Source organism: Sipha flava, unplaced genomic scaffold (assembly GCF_003268045.1).
Source record: "Sipha flava isolate LNK unplaced genomic scaffold, YSA_version1 236_pilon_pilon, whole genome shotgun sequence".
Taxonomy (NCBI): Eukaryota; Metazoa; Arthropoda; class Insecta; order Hemiptera; family Aphididae; genus Sipha; species Sipha flava.
In genome coordinates this window covers 930,117-944,515 of record NW_020272878.1, presented here as the reverse complement: position 1 = coordinate 944,515, position 14,399 = coordinate 930,117, and the positions used below count along the sequence as shown (strand labels likewise).

General features: G+C 27.6%; 1 pseudogene; it reads left to right on the top strand.

Moving 5' to 3' along the window:
- The first annotated feature begins 510 nt into the window (after positions 1–510).
- LOC112683803 lies at positions 511–1,364 on the top strand (annotated as a pseudogene).
- Positions 1,365–14,399: the final 13,035 nt, after the last annotated feature.

The following is a 14,399-nucleotide window of genomic DNA, read 5'->3' as shown; positions in this document are numbered from 1 at the left end:
CAATGAAGAATGAAGGTTGTTTTATTTTTAATTGTATTTTAATACGTATTATATAGAGTAAAATGAAAACAACTTACGTTAATTACGAAATTAATTTTTTTAGAAAATAATTATCGAGGCCTTCATAAGTATTGATCCTTAACTCTTTGGTTGTGGGTTAACATAAGTAAGCAAATTATTATTCAACAAAATATTAAACAATATTTCATGAAAATCGACAAATGCTTTGAATTTTTTTATTTTTTTTTACTGAAAAACAACTTTTACTAATATTTTATTGAATTATAATTATTAGAAAATCTAATTTAATATTTAAATTATATGCATTTTAAGCCCAATATCTTTTGTAACATTAATTTTATGATTCATCATATAATTTAGTTTAGAAGTTTTTATAGTTAAAAAAAACATAATATTGAGAATATATTATATATAAGTTGTAATCTGACATTCGTTCGGACTGGTCGTTTACAGTTTTACTTTCCGCTCCGTTATCTTATAATTTATAATATGAATTGTTCAAAGTGTAACTCTGTGTTGGGTGATACCGACTGTGTTAAATGTTCAATTTGCTCTAAACCTTTCCATATGCTTGCTCGTCTATCTCTGGTTTAACCGTCAATAATCTTAAAACTCGTTATAATTCGTGGCTGTGCACTATTTGTGAGTGTGAAAGATTTAGAGTCAGAAAATCTCCGACTACGCAACCAGTTTTAGACACTGATTATATATCTAAAATTTATGACATTCTTTTGGCAATAAAAGATATTAAAAAATTAGTTTCTAAACATGAAACCTCGTTTTCATCACTGAATAAGAAGCTAGACGATGTTTTTGGTCAACTGCGGGACTTAGGTGCTCGTACTTCAGTGCTCGAAAATAGAGTAACCCTACTAGAAAATCAATTATCTAGTACTAACGCTTCTAACTCTCTCGCAGAAGAGACTGTAATATCTGAAGTTATAGATCGACAGGCAAGATCACGTAATTTAATTATTTTTAATGCTGCTGAGACTGACGGAAATAATGAAGATGACTTATCGCTAATTAAATCTGTCTTACATTCTATTACTCCTAATATTGCTCCAGCATTAGTCTCTAGACTAGGCCAAAAATCAAATAATCCTCGGCCACTTAAAGTTACTTTACATGAGCCATCCGATGTCTTTATCGTTCTCAAAAATAAACACAAGCTACGCACGTCTACTATCTATATTTCCATCCGTATATCTCCAGATCGTACTATTATGCAACGTAATCAACTTCGTAATATCTTAGTGAAGCTCGACGAACGCAAAGCAGCCGGGGAATCCAACTTAGTGATGAAATTTGTCAAAGGTGTTCCAACCATTTCAAAAAACTAACAAACGGACCAATTCAAAATAACTTATTTCTCTACTATCAAAATGTTCGTGGATTCAATACCAAATTAAACGTTTTAATGCGTAATGTATATTAATCTGACTATGATTTTATCGGCTTATCTGAAACTTGGTTATCTCCAAATATCAATACGTCTGAACAAGGTTTATCTGGTTATAGTACTTACCATTGCGACCGTAATCAGATTACTGGCAACCGTTCTAGAGGTGGGGTTGTTCTCCTCTCAATTAATAATAAATTTCATTGTCGTTTACTACCTGTACCTACCAGCCCAGTTGAACACGTATTTGTCATTATTAAAATAAACAATAATTATATTATAATAGGTAATGTTTATTTTCCACCTCACACTGATATCGTAATTTACAATGCACACTTTGATATTATTAATAATTTACTTTTAAGTTTTCCGTATGTAAAAAACGTATTATTGGTTGGTGACTACAATTTACCTAAACTTTAATGGCACGCTACCTCTATTGGATTTTTTCCTAATATACTGAACTTAAATAATTTAGAATCAGAATTCTTATCAAAATTATCTTTCCTAAATCTTTCTCAATTTAATAATGTTCATAACAGCACTGGTTCATTATTAGACTTAGTTCTCTCTGATTTAAATAATTTATCTGTAAATAAATCAGTAAATCCTCTTATCTCTTGTGATATTTATCATCCGGGTTATTAATTTCTATCCCCTTAGTTATAAGTGAACCAATCGAATATAATTTATGTATGTATAATTTTTCTAAATGTAATTACGCTGATATAACTTTTAGCTTAGCATCGATAAACTGGAACAAATTATTTAAAGATCTTAGTATTAATAAAGCTGTCGACTTGTTTTATTCTATTATTTATGATATCATTGATATATTTGTACCTAAAATAATTAAACGGCAGTGTCACTACCCTCCATGGTATAGTAAAAAATTAAAAGAAACAATTTTTAAAAAGAAAATTGCCCATAAAATGTTTAAGAGTTCTGGTTTGGTGAGTGATTACAATTCTTTTTCTAATCTTCGTGGGAGATGTAAGTTTCTCTCGAAAAAAGATTATCAAAATTATATAATTCAAATTCAAACTAATTTAAAAATCTGTCATAATAAATTTTGGAAATTCATAAACAGTAAACGCAAAAATAACTTTTTACTAAATTGTATGCATTTATATTCAGATGAATTTAATACTTGTAATGACATTATTAATGCTTTTGCTAATTACTTCTCTAGTGTTTATGAAAACTATGATTATGTTAATGACGTTAATATTAATTTAAAGCATCAAATTCCATCCCCAGTTCTTTCTTCTTCGCTCCACTCATGTTCAATTGATTTAATTGAGGTATTTGATTCATTAGGCTCCTTAAGTTCTAACTCTAGTCCTGGTCCCGATTTTATTCCTAACATTTTCCTAAAGAACTGTAAATTTGTGATTTCCTTTCCGTTACATTATTTATTCAATTTATCACTCTCTCTCGGCATTTTTCCTGATTATTGGAAAACTAGTTTTATTCGACCAATTCCTAAGTCTTCTTCTGATTTATCAAATATTTCAAACTACCGTCCAATATCCCTGCTTTCTCTTATACCTAAATTATTTGAATCGATAGTAGCAAATAAGATTTTTCCTGTTTTGAATCATGTAATAATTGATGATCAACATGGTTTTCGACGAAATAAAAGTACAATTACTAACTTACTTAACTTTCGAAATTTTATATCTGACGCCCTTTCTTGTGGATCAAATGTTGACGTCATATACACCGACTTTGCTAAGGCATTCGATAAAATTAACCATCAAATCCTGTTTTCAAAATTAAAACAAATTGGTATTTGCGGCTCTTTTTTATCCTGGATTATCTCCTTTATTGAAAATTGTCAGCAAATCGTAGTTTACAAAGAATTCTTGTCTATTCCAATACGTGTTACATCGGGAGTTCCACAAGGGTCCCATTTAGCGCCAATACTATTCTTTATTTTTATTAATGACATTCTATTTCAAAATTGCTCTAAATTAATGTTTTCCGATGATATACAGATTTTCCGTACAGTTAATAATCAAAATGAAGCTGATTTACTTCAGCTTGATTTAAATTATCTCTATGAGTGGTGTACTTACAATAATTTTACTCTTAATATTAATAAATGCCAATTAATGACATTTTCCAGAGCTCGAGTAGTTTCTTTTTTTAATTATAATCTCAATGGTGAACCATTACTTCGGACTTTTGGGCCAATTAAAGACCTTGGTATTTATTTTGATCTCAAACTCAAATTTGACTGTCATATTACGAACATAGTTAACAGGTCAAATAAAATCCTTGGTTTTATCTATCGTAATTGTGCTGATTTCGATGATTCACTTGCTTTGAAGTCAGTATATTGCAGCTTGGTTCGATCTATTTGTGAGTATGGCTCAATAATATGGTCTCCATACCAATTGGGTCATAAACATAAAATTGAAGGAATTCAATACAAGTTCTTACGTTTCCTCTTGCATAAATGTTCCATAATTAGAGAACCCCATTCTTCTTGCGATTAGAATTGTATTTTGCCTATAAACTCCTTACAGAACTTATTGACTGTCCTGAGTTTCTATGTTGTTTCTCCTTCCACACCCCATCTCGCAACTACCGATCTAAAAACACTTTTTACCTCAACACCGAAGTAACTAACTACGCAAGCAATAATCCTCACAATAGAATTATGAAAACTATAAATAAATTAAATATCGATATGTTCATTTCACCAAACTTTAACTCATTTAAATTGTATTGTAATTTATTTCTTATCAATTCATAGCATTAAGTATATATATTAATTTATATTGTACATTCATTGTATTTTTTTCTCTCTCTCTCTATCTCTCTCCTTATTGCTTTTTGTTTATAATTATTAACCAGTAATAAACGATTGTTATTATTATTATTATTATTATTATTATTATGTAATTGGGCTTGGCCCGTTTAAAACTTTAATAAATAAATAAATAAATAAATAATATACTGTACTTTCATATTTTCGTGATAAAATTAAAAGTTAATGTCTTATATTATACTCAAAATTTATTAATGACTTAATTACATAATTGCATGTCTGCATGAATTATAACTACCGATAAAAAAACATTTCTAAAATATATTACTATTTTTTTTATTTTTTTTTTTTTTTATAAGTAAAACGTCGTATAGAGCCCCGATTTGAGGAAAAAATATGTTCAAACTAAAATAAGGTTAAAAGGCCAAACTTCCATCATTAAGTATGTTATATAAATACAATTAGAAATATTCTAATTTGATGCATGTTCAAATCGTACTAATTTATGCCATTTATTATTGTTATTACAGTTTTTTTATTCACTTTACTTATTTCATTTATATTAAAATTAGATAAAAAAAAAAAAAATGACTTTAATATGATACCTCTACTTATAACAATTCAAAATTTATCAAATCAAGAGTATTACGTTTTGATTTTTAATTTGGTTCCAAAAACAATTAAAATAATGTATAGGTAAATGTGTAAAATACTTCTTTTACCTATACATAACCATACATAGTCCATATCCATACAACCTATTATTTACTTGTCTAGTATCATTTAATATAGTAATACAGAAGGAAATTTTATTTCAAATATAAGGGGATAGTTTATTTTAGACTTTATTTTTCTGACAATGGGGTCATTGATTGATTAAGTTTATTACAAGGTAACTACATTTTGTTTGAGAATCGCTTTACAAAGTGAGGCTATCGGATTTACAAAACCCTCTACTAAATATGTATATTCCCCAAAACTGAACAACTTACTAAGACTAGCTGTATTCAATAAAATTGAAGGCAAAAATTAATAACGGTATAAGTGCCAAAATGAATGATCAGAAATAATTAATGAATATTTAAGTACACAGACCATTATATTATTATAAATCAATGACGGTTTGGTACATGTGTTTGAATTTGAAATTCATACGTCATTTGTTCTACAAGTTCAAATATAACATGGGAATTTTTTTTTTCTGATTACGATTTTTGTGTTAACCATTTTTTTTTGACATTTAAGTATGATATTTTGAAAAATAGTTGAAAATTAATTTAATCACAATTAAAAAAATATTTTTTTTTATGATTTTTGTTGAAGCAAAAAAAAAAAAAAAATTGGAAAGTTCCAAAAATAATTTAAAAGCGTAGTAATAAAAAGCATTTTTGATATAATCGTATTTTTCAACAAATTTCCAATAAACTATATTAGTTATTTAACTAAATAAGTTTTATAGTTTCGAAATATTTTTATACATATTGTGTAGTTTACAGGTCAATTCCTATTTTCTAAAATTTTAGATGCCCTTTTTTGACGAAAGTTAGAACATTATCAGGTCAAACTACCTTAATAAGAAATTTGAATATACTGCTATATTATCTATCTCCAGAATTATAAACTAGCAAAATTATATAATCAAAATTTACGATAAAAATCTAAGAAAACAAGAAATCTTCAATTATCTATAAATCAAAAATAGTCAGTTATTTTTACCATTTATAGTAAATATTGATTTATTCAGCATTAAGTTAAAGAGTCAAGCTTACAATGATTAATTTTTGAGTTACAATGAAAACAAAAATTTGATTTGGTCAAAAATTGGTATGCATAAAATTTTGCCATTTTTTTTTTTTTTAATATTTTGTTTTTATTAATAAAATTATTAAGAAATATGTAAAATGATTCATCCGTTTATAGATACAATTTACGATATTTTACTTGATATAATGTTTAGAACAATTCCTAATGTCGAAAACAGGCACATCAAAATACATATTTAATTCATATTACATAATAATACATTAATTACATTAATAATACATATTTATTCGTTCCTTGTTTTTCTCTTAACTTAATATCAATACACAAATATTATTTTATAATTTTTATAATTCTGAAAGCATAAGTCCAAATTTCGACTATTTTACATCAAAAATTCCAGAAAAATTAACTAAATAATTATTCACGCAAAAATAATGATAATCCAATCTGATACACTAAAGTTGATATTGCCACAGTATACATTATAATAGGTTTAAAAATATATTTTCTTATTTTATTGATTGTGAAATATAGTGTTTTTCTTTTCTCATTGAATCAACAACACACCCGATTTAACGGGTCACTCCCAACCATGTTATACCACCTGGAAATGCCGTTAAGCAATGCTTCAGGTGGAAGAAATGTAGCCCATAAGTACATGTTATACATTTTCCAAATATCAGAATTTGGTGCAATGTATAGAATAATTTAAACATAAAAAAAAAGTGGATTTCTTAAATTGAATAGGTTTAGTGTGGTTATCCAGGAGTCAAATTTTACACGATTTTTCACACAGAAAACGTAACGACCAAAAAATTGTTTCTCCTCGTCCGGTTGTATGAAGCTATTTCTCAACAATATTATAGTACATAATAAAAGAACACATTAGAAGATGAGCTTTGTTTGAGATTGTTGAACCATGCCACGGCCGTTAATCGTAGAACTGTACACGGAAACATATATTTTGTACGTACTAGCAGTTAAAATACACATAGGTCATGTCATTTTCTTTGCCGGACCACCTTGTATAACATGAAATCGATTCGGAAAGAAACGAAAAGAGAAAGGACGGTAGAGAGGGGTGGAGAACAAGAGAAAAAATAAAAATAAAAATATGAATGCGTTTACAAATATCGCAAACAGGAATACAAGTACATTTAATCAATAATAAACTAAAACGCACACATACGTAGGCATAGCTACATATAATATGTGTATTAAGTGATGTACCCAACTCATGTGAATCGGTAAAAATATATTATTGTAATTCATCATCCCAAATGAGATATTATGTTTCGATTTAGAAAATCAAAAAGTTTGGAATAAATTAATGTCAAGTAAAACATATCAAACTTTAGTCAGTTTCTAAATTATTTGTTATAAATAAAGACCGTTGAAACGTTTCAATTATTAATGTTTTGAGTATCGAAGTATAAGGCTACTGTTAAGGCTTTAAATTATTAGTTTCAGAATTTCTTGTTCCCAAATAACCCCTCTATAGCTCTACGACTTCGTAATTTTAAAATAAAAAAATAGAACTCTTATAAGTTTTTCTAAATACATAAAAGGTTTTGTATAATAAACTATCTGATTTTAATGAGGTTTTCGTATAAATAAATGAGTATTAAAAATCATTCATAATTATCATACAATTCTATAGTTTTTCTCTCAACAATCTCCATTGTATTTTTATACATTTGTACTAAGTTTCAAGGACATCTTACTGCCATAATTTGTTCTTCATGAAATAAAAAATAAATTAGCACATCACTTTTTGAGGGTAAATTGTCATTATAATTATTGAATCTCAATCAGATTGAAACGGGCTTTATAAATGCATTTATTATTATAATGTGAATTATTGTTTATTTTATTTTCTACGACAGACATTGTATTTTGACAATATAATTACTGATTATATCGGATATTAATAATTAATATGACTCGATAAAGTATTCTACAATCAGCGATTAATGCCTCTTATATCTCTTAAACTTTAATGGCGATTAAAACTACAGTAGAACCATATTTTTTTCTATTACACATATACAAATCATATATAACCGTGTATGAATTTTCTCATTTAACTAGTACTCAAATTGTAATTGTTAAATTCCTTTTTTCCAAATTAATAAACAAATAAATAATTAGTAGGTTAGTAAAATCTAAACCACGATAATAACTTGAATGGAACGCCTAAAATAGCCTTTTAGTGATAAATGTTTTTCTGTTAACATTGTATATTGTTCAAGAGATGTTTTGAAATTATAAAAAGCCTCCATAACAATTATTTATACACCATATATTAAAATGTCATGATAGTATTATCATCATCACATTTTCTGCACGTGAATTATATATTGTAATTCGTGACCATATCTTTTTCTTCGTCTTCTTTTTCCTCAGATTATCGGTTCATTAAGTGCCATCGCTGCCACACAAAACCTCTCAAATCTCTCTATCATATGCGTCTTCAAAAAATGGACCTTCTTCTATATTTTTGTAATCTTAAGCTATAATGTACACCCGTTGGGTCCTTGGTCTTTCTAATGGACGTTTTTTATTTATTTTGTTTACTAAAACTTCTTTTATTACTTGTCCATCCGCTCTCCAAACATGGCCGAACCATTTTAGTAATTTGCTTTTTGTATATGAAATAATATTTGGTCTGTTATATAACTCCTGTAGTTCTTGATTTTACCTTCTTTAGTATGTTTGTGATTTTGCATTGAATTTCAGACCGTATATATTTCTCAGTACTTTTATTTCGAAGGTTGTTTACTGTCTCCCTTGATCAATGACCATGATTCACTCGCGTATATGATTATTAGTTTTAGATAGCTATGATTCAGTAGTGTCTTTGAGTTATGTTATGTGACAGTAGTTTCTATTTAAGAAGTCTTATTATGCTATCGATTAACATGCCACATGCTAATCGATCGTTGATTTCTTCATGTATGTTATTGTTGCTATTTATGTTAACACCTAGGTACTTAATTACCTCCACTTTCTTGAAACTATAGTCATCTACTGTTATGTGGTCTATGTCTGGGCTTCTTCTAGCTACTATAAAATATTTCGCCTTTTTCTCAATTACATGCATCCCTACGGTTTTACTTGTTTTCACGAGTTTAAACGCAGTATGAATAACTTCATCTTTAGTCTCTCCCATTATTATAATGTCATCTTCTTATGCCAATATTACTCGTACCCCATATATTTCCATTTTTCGAGACCATATACCACAAATATATACCTATGAATGTGATTTTGCAGTAGGTCTATATCGTGTCTATCGGGCTGACGGCATCGACTTGTTAAAAAAAATAACAATAAAAGTAGTCAGCTGAAAAAAAATGGAAGAGAAATAGATTATTTTGGATACATACAACGTGCGTTACCATTGCTTTGACGGAAATGATTTTTGTAAGTAGGTAGAAGAGTTTAGAAAATTATGACAAGAGAGCAGCGGAAAGAGGAAACGAGTCATGAAATCAAAGGATGGATCCACAGTTAGAGAACTGTAGATCAGGCTATTCACCACTTATTAGGGCTAAAACTGGATTAGAGACGAATGGATAATAAATTGTAACAAAAAAACACAATATAATAACATAATATGTGTTTTTATGTTTATTCGTAGTTTTCATTAAAAAAAATTAACATTGATTTTATTTTATGGAGCATTCCATCTTACGTGGAGTCCGGCAAAATGATGTTCTACTGTAATATACAATTTACCTAATTGCGGCATTTGGGGATGAGGATTGCAACTAGGGAATTTGCTCTAGTATAATAATAACTGTAACCTATATTTGACACACTTAAAAATATTAGAAGTCTTCAAGAGATCAATTTCGTCAACAAATATAAGCTATAGGTCAGCTGACCTTTAACCTCCGCTTCTCTAAAACCATCTCTGTGTAGAATACAAAATGGATATACTTGGAGCAGCAAGGTGAAAGATTTCGGAGTAGGACTGTAACGATAGAAAATTGACATATACAAAAACAGGAACTAGATGAGGGAGAATAGACTTTGGCTTGCTGGTCACGAGCTTAATTTGAATGTACGGAGAACATGTATGTATATAACATATATATATGTGCGCATGCAGACCCAATCAATGGGAATCAACCGAATCAAGAAATAGGTACAAAGCGAAGGACAGGAATAATAATAAGCAAAATAATAATAATAAAAGAAAAAGTATGTGAAAAATCATTGGTATTCGTTTTTAGTCACGTCCCATCGTATAAGTGCTGTCGCAGCTACGGTGACGACTCAGAAAGGAAGAGATATTTTTACGGTCACTAGACTGATGTTCGATGCATCCTGCTTTGATAAAACTTTATTTTATATTTAAAGCCATAATATTGGTTAAAAGAAAAAAAAAAGTAGTTTTTTACTTAAAAGTACGAGTACTTTCCATAATCATAAATCACGCGTAAAAGCTGCGTGTTGTATCGTGTAAAATTGTATTATGAAAATATAAATAATAATAATAACCACTAAAAATAGGGTCACGCTTACCAGGAGGTCTCCTTCTCCTTCAAACCCCATTAAGTTGCATTTGCATGTGTACACTATACCTCCTCTTTCACCTCATCCACCTAGTTTTAATTTATTTTATTTCATATTTTTAACGGTTCACGGCGTGCTACAACAAGGTGTGCTTCGAACTCAAATATTGCATGACTTTTATGTTCGATCTATATAATATTAAACCATAATGATCGTTTTGATTAATAGGTAATTATTCACACAGACATGCAATGTCACACTAAAGTATCGGATTTTACAGGATCAGTAAGATCCTTCAATTCCAGAGGTCGTGTATTTGTCGAATTCCTATAAATAATATATCACTTAATATATCACTTATCTATTTAATATAATGCATTTTTAGTAATTAAGCGGTGGTTACTTCAGAATATACTCATTGTCTTAAATAATCTTAAAAATGTTTGGTAGAAATATACGTCGGTACAAATACTAAAAAAATAGTGACTTTAAATTTCGAGCTACGAAGTGCACAGGTTCAGTTAGTCTTTAATGAAAAATATTTTTAAGGAAATAAGTATTGACGATTTACTGAAGTAAACATTAAATCAGAGCAGCGTGTTTATATTATTTTAACGCTATAAATTGTTTCATGTAAATAATTCCATTATTCTTCTTTTTTCCCTATCGATCGATAAAAAAATTATAGTAGTTTTTATGTTGGTTTAATTATGTTATATGGATACATCCGTATGATTAATTTATACGAGTGTGTTCAAAATATTTATTTTATATGTTAATATAATATATAATATGTAAACAAACCTAAAATTAATTAGAATAAAGAAATTTTGCTATTATGATAGCAAATAAATTATGTTATTTTATGATTACAAGCACCCCCGACCCCGTTTAATATTAAATTTGTCGATATATAAGTCCGTAATAATCACCCGTTTATGAAAAATAATGGCCTACACTTCAAAAATGTTTTTAAAAGGCACATTAAGAAATTAGTTAGATTTACGTATCACTATTTATAATTAATGTTTTAGTGACGCGAATAAGGAAAAAACGGATGCACGGACATCGTTTTTGACACGAATAAGATAATATTTAAAAATGTAAATAAAATAAAAATTTAATAAATTATCTTGTAAAACATAGTGGTGTTTCAAAAAAACTAATCGATCAAGTTCAAACACTGTAAATCTTTTGTCCTTATTTAATATTAATAATTTATTACGAAAGAACTACAAATTTATTTGTATTACTGTTCATACTTCAATTATAACTTATTATCATTAATCTTGTAGTATCGAGTTATTATGATAAAAGATTTTTATTTTTATACAAACATTTCCAAAGAAGACGAACACATACACACTAATTTGCAAAAAGAAAGAAAACAAAATCAACAATTTCCAGACCATTAGTTTTTATTTCATCGCTCTAAAGTCAAAAAAAAGAATTTAAGTATTTTCTTAAGTAATTTAATTTAAAAATGACCCGACAAAAAGTAAAAAAATTATGATCGGAAGTTATTTGGACCCGATGTATCCATGAAGGAAGAACGAAATACTCAAATACATTATACATACAAAGGGACAATGTAAATTTTTTAGAGTACTTTATATGTAGAACCGTATTGATTTTAAGTACTTATAATTATGATCAATGGTTATATATATATATACTATACTATAATTATTACATGTCATACAAACAAACTAAACTCTATACGTTTCATACATTTAAATTTTAAATGAAACGAGAAATGCATTTATCATGATGATGGTCTTATTCTGTCTGTACACGGTTTTAACCAAAAGGACTGTTCATCATAATCATGTTAAGTAAGACATTAGAAATAGTTTCTATTTAGTTTTTTATAGAAATTAATTTTTGAATTTCTCAACGGATTTTAATTATTACGAAAAACTGACGAAAAATTGCAAATAAATCGGTTTACTATTTTCGATCAAATATAATTTTGTTCTCATTGCAACTCAAAGTAATAATTATAATGACTTTAAATTTACACGAAATTCTTTTACCATCGTTCGCTATAAATAGTTAAATTTTCAAAATCGTTAACATTTTTTTAAACTATTAATAGATGTATAAAAATTTCATATTTTCTTAGCTAAATATCAATAAATTAATTTTGATACACCAAAAAGTATTGAATATTAATTATAAAGTTTTTCATTTGTACATCTTTCATTAATTAATGAAAAAAATTGAATTTAATTTAAAAAAAAAAAACATTTAATAATGTCTGAATATTACATTTTGACAAATCATAAAAATATTGGAAGCCCTTTATATTTTCGTAGTAAAAAGTAAATAAATTTTTTTTTTTTTTATATATTATAATCTATGTCGTTGATCAATAAGCCTTACCCTGACCAATGAGTGTCCCCTATTTTTAATGTTAAATTTATGGTAATTATTTAAATCAGCACGTTTAGTTTTCATAATATGCTAATCGTTGACTTACAAGTACCAAGTTCTATAAAATGTTTATGTAATATTTTTATTTTTTATCTATATTTCACATTTATAATCATCGTCTTATCGGTGTCAGCACTATTATAGATTCGCAGTGTAGAAAAGTATTAGAAACGCTTTTTACATAATATATTACAGTGCACGTCCACGCTAAAATGTATTATTTCTAAAAATTCTACTTATTGAAGTTCACATGGTTGCAATCGGACGTTAGTTTTCATCCGGTTCTATAACCGTAAATGAAGAAAGACTATCAGCAAGTTGGTAAAACAAACCTTTGATTATTATTAACTACCAGTATCAGATCAGAAGTCATGTAGAGAGAGTTATATTGTTAATATTGTCCCGGTCACATTTTCGTATATAAAATCCATAATATGCATTTTAAATTTTAATGAAGTTGAATGTATTTCGTTCTCTAGAGATCTTATCTAAAGGTCGTTCCACACCATGCACGTTTCGTGTTTCGTGTTTTTACGTTTCGTATAATTTCGTGAATACTGTGTATGGCTTTTTCACGAAAAATGTTTTCGCGAAAACTGTTTCGTGGTGTTTCGTATGGTTTCATATTGTTTCGCATTGCGAATTGAAATACTGCGAAATACTACGAAACGCGAAAAACGCATGGCGTGTGACGACCTTAAAACTAAACAAGCAGATTTGTAACATTTTTCATAAAAATTGTTAAAATGTAACTTTCATAACGTCAAATTAAGATTTTTGTCATACATTTAATCTATTTGATTTAATCAATTTTAATACTAGAATACAAGATAAAGATAAATTATAAAGGTCAATATAAGTTATTTTACATATATTTTTAGGTTTAAACTCTGGTTTGATCTGTTTGTAATTTTGTTTATGAATGCGATTCATTAAAAACAAAAATTAAATAAAATGTTCAATTCAAATTGAAAGTATCTTGTAGGCAGCTTATATAATCTATAAAAGATAACCCTAAATAATTATACGCAGATCACAAAATAATTGTTGCATCTTATACTATCATTTAAATTAAATAAAGATGCCACTGATGTTTTCCGTTAATGAAAGTTTATTATATTTTTACTAAAAGACGCGAATACATGATAAAAAGAGTACATAAATATTTGAATAGGTAAAAAAAAGCATTACTATACATGATACTATTACCTGTCATAAAAACATGTGAATAATTTATATTGAAGATTTTACTTTGTTTCCAATTAAATTAAATTATTATTAAAAATTGTATTAATATTCGACCAACGTAACATTATAAAGAGTGAACAAAGAAATTCAGTAGTTAACGGGAATACTTAAATATTGTAATTTTTATTTTACTAAACCATTATAAGATTTGCACTTAAATACCGAATTTCACATCAAGCACAAAAGAAACTTCTTTTGAATAATAATAAATTTCGTTAAAATCTG